The sequence below is a fragment of the Meriones unguiculatus genome, chromosome 11 (assembly GCF_030254825.1).
Source record: "Meriones unguiculatus strain TT.TT164.6M chromosome 11, Bangor_MerUng_6.1, whole genome shotgun sequence".
Taxonomy (NCBI): Eukaryota; Metazoa; Chordata; class Mammalia; order Rodentia; family Muridae; genus Meriones; species Meriones unguiculatus.
The window spans coordinates 8,744,233-8,747,870 of record NC_083359.1 but is presented as its reverse complement, the minus strand read 5'-3'; the positions used below and the strand labels follow the sequence as shown (position 1 = coordinate 8,747,870).

The 3,638-nt window shown below is 46.8% G+C and overlaps 1 non-coding gene across 1 annotated transcript; it reads right to left on the bottom strand.

Annotated features, from left to right (window-relative positions):
• Window positions 1-1,752: 1,752 nt before the first annotated feature.
• Window positions 1,753-1,824, bottom strand: Trnaw-cca (transfer RNA tryptophan (anticodon CCA)). The gene has a single exon. It is a non-coding gene; the product is annotated as a tRNA-Trp (tRNA).
• Window positions 1,825-3,638: the final 1,814 nt, after the last annotated feature.

The window sequence follows — 3,638 nt, the reverse complement described above, 5'->3', positions numbered from 1 at the left end:
GGGATGCTGGGGCCTCCCGTTTCAACCGTACTATGCCCAGCATGTTCTCCAGTTGAGTAATGGTCCGTTGGATCTTTGCTTTATGACTCAAGGAGTTTCATATTTGTTTTATTTCTTCTTCTCTTCTTTCTTCTTTTCTTCTTGTAACAGAGAAACATAAGGTTTACCACTAAGTGGACACCCGCCAAGGAGGCTGCCCTGATTGAGAGACACCAGTGAGTCATTTAGAAAGTGTTACTGCCCTCTTCCTCCTTTGGTGTGTTTGGAGGGGGCGGAACCTTAGGAGAGGCGCCTCCGGGAGGTCCAGCCATCCCTGGAGGTAGGAGACGTCCTTCAGGACCTGGTGGTTCTCATGACAGCTTGTCAAAGGAGTACGCCTGTCCCTCTTGCTTTCCCTCTGCGCTTAGCTCAAGATGTCCTTCCTCCCACACACCATCCTGTCTCAGGCCTTGGAACCTTGTCAGAGCTGTAGTTTTGAAGCTGACATTACACACAAATAAAAAATTTGAAAGTTTTCTTTCTCTTGTCCCTATTTTTTCTTTTTTCAGAAAAACACTGTTGCCTAGGTTTTTATAAGATGTATGATTATTTTGATCTTTGTATAATGGGAAAACAACCCCTTGCTAATTTTAAATAAAATGAGTTGAACTTTAAAATTGAAGACTGTACACACACACACACACACACATTCTCTCTCTCTCTCTCTCGGAAGTCCCCAGCAAAAATAAAAAATCTGCTCTTGTAATAAGGAGGATATTGCAAGGATAGAATATTATCTGACAGCCAGACCTTTAAAAAATCTTATTTATTTCTATAGGAGGGAGAGATTTTTAACAATTCACAATCTTGAACATTAGACATTTAAAATAAAATGTTTTCACAGAATTAATTCTTAGGCTATATTGCTAAAAAGATTTATTGACTGTAAGAATCTGAAAGGTTGAAGAGTCTAATGAATTTAGAGTTTGTGTTTGGCAGGGAACTAAACATGAACTATAGGAGGTGTGGGTGAATGTAAAGGTGTTTCCTGTTTTACTTAATCAGGAAGATTAATATTTAGGATCCATTTAAAGCCTGCTAGTTTAGATAGGCTGAAAGAAAACAACTGAGATAGAATACGCCAGGAAACCTTTCTAAATCAGCTGAGGGGAAAAATTCCTTTATAATAATTTTAATTCCTTCCATTCCTGGGTTTTAAGTCTCTGCTGTCCTTCAAAGCTTGAAGTGGGTGAGCAAAGAACTTGAGTGAAAAAGTTTTGCTTGCTCCAACCTGCCCTTAAAAACGACTGCAAAGCTGGGCGTGGTGGTGCACGTCTTTAATCCCAGCACTGGGGGAGGCAGAGGCAGAGGCAGGAGGGTCGCTGTGAGTTCAAGACCAGCCTCATCCACAAAGTCCAGGACAGCCAAGGAGAAACCCTGTCTTGAAAAACCAAAACCCAACCAAACCAACAACTAAACCAAACCAAACAATGTGAATGTGAAGGCCTGTATTGAAGCCCCCAACGCCCGGAATCAGCCAACTAAGCAAAACTCTGAGAATTTAACTTTCATTCTGTTTATCTTTGTATAGTTTAAATAGTTTAAACAAGCACTTTTCCAGCTCTTTGCTTAATTCCCATAGCAATGGGAGGTGGTGATTTTGCATTTCAGTGGCCAAGCTCCTTATCCGCACGGGTAAAGTCTGTGTATTTGAAAATGCCAGTGTTTCGGCCTTTCCAGCACACAGAACAGTTATGGGAAAACAGCTATTCCTGACCCCGACGTGATTTGAACACGCAACCTTCTGATCTGGAGTCAGACGCGCTACCATTGCGCCACGAGGTCGGTGATTGGGGATTACTTCCGATCTCCTAAGGCTCCGGCATCTTGGCGGATTCCTCCTGGACCGTTTCGTCCTCCCGGACCTTGGCGCTGTCCCCGGGGCCGCGCGGGAGGCGGGTCCTGGTCCCAGGGCGGGCGGGAGGGAAACCTTCAGTCTCCGGGAGGTTTGCTCTCCAGCTCCTTTTCCTCCCACCCTCCCCGCCGCATCCCCAAGGGAAGGGCGCGCCCTGCCCAGCAGCCGCACCGTTGATGTCTTTCATCCTTTCCTTTTCTAAATTCTAAGTTTTCTTCGCCATGAGCGACTTAGAGATTTCTTCGCGCGTTCATCCCAGCTGTGCTTTCGCGCAGCTTACTCTCCCTTCACCGGCGTCCGCATTAGCATCTAATAAGGTAGCCCCTTCGCCCACGCGGAGTGAACAAAAAAGCTACAAACAGCTGCTGGCTGCTGAACAAGCACTTTTTTTTTTTTTTTTTACATTTTATTTTTCCAGCACAAGTGCTGGCAGCTCGGGAAAGTCGGGCAGGTTTGTTTTCCGTGGTCTTAGAGCGAGCTGCTGAGGTTGGCTCAACGGATCACCGACTTGCACACTCAAAGGAAAACGGAAAACTGCCAGTACTGGATTCCCGCCTCCCGTTTTTCCTCTTGAAATTACATATATGTTGGTACTTTTTGATCCCATAAGGAGACATACCCTAATATTCAGAACCACCAACCAACGTGAAGAATAGACATTTTGGAGCACGGGTGAGAAAAGCCTCTCACTGCAATGGCCCCGGAAGCAGCTCTCTACGCTTGCTGGTGCCCTTTGGCCCTGGTGGTGCACATTTGCCACAGAATGTGTGAAAGTTGTTGTCTTCCAAAAGGGAACCAGATCCGCCTTCCTTCTCCCTCACGGCACCACCGTGGCCCTCTGGAAGACACAATGACTCTGAGGTCCTGAGAGGCCCTCTAACAGCAGACACTGGAAGGCCAGACTGAAAATCAGTTCAGTGGACTCTTGAGACCGTTCAGTTCCAAGGCCTGCCGCGATGCCAGGCCCATAATGCTGAGGCCTCTTTCTTCCCTGAGGGAAGGGTGCGCTCATGCACGCACCTTTTACGGTCACTTGTTTCCTGAGCGCTTTGCCTGGGTTGGTTTGCAGGCGTCCTCTTGGCTCAAGCAATGGCTCCCGGAGTTCACCTCTCTCCTGCTCAGCTTGCTCAGGACTGGGAGGCACTCTGCTTCTTACCACCTGGGGAAAGGACAGGCCCCTCCAAGCTCGTGTGTGTTTCCCCTGCCCCAGCCCTAGGACGCATCATTTCTCCAGAGGACCCCGTTTCCTGCTGATGGATGGTGCTGCTTATAACACAATATCTGGGAATTAGGTGCCCTGGTTGCAGCGCTGCGTGACACCATTTTTCCTTGTTTACGACTTTTCTCAGACAGTGAGACACTCAGCTTTCATTAGCTACGCGTTTGGGAGTATGCGTGTCGTACTTTAAAATGTGCATGCGCGGGTGTTTTTGTGAATGTGTATTCGTGGTATGTGGATGTAGGTGTGTGCTTCATAGTTACTGACTGTTGGAACAACCCTGAACAAAGCTTGTTAGACCTGTAAAAATCCACCCCCCCAAAACACACACACACACACACACACACACACACACACACGGAAACAAAGCCAGAGAGAAAGATTCTTCACAAAGTAAGACGGGGAGCTCTGGAAACTCAGTTCTGTTTTCCCTTGGAGGGGTTGAGGTTTTAGACCTTTTTTTTTTTTTTTTTTTTTTTGTGGCCCAGGATGGGTATCTTTTCCCTCATTTTCTATTGATTAGCT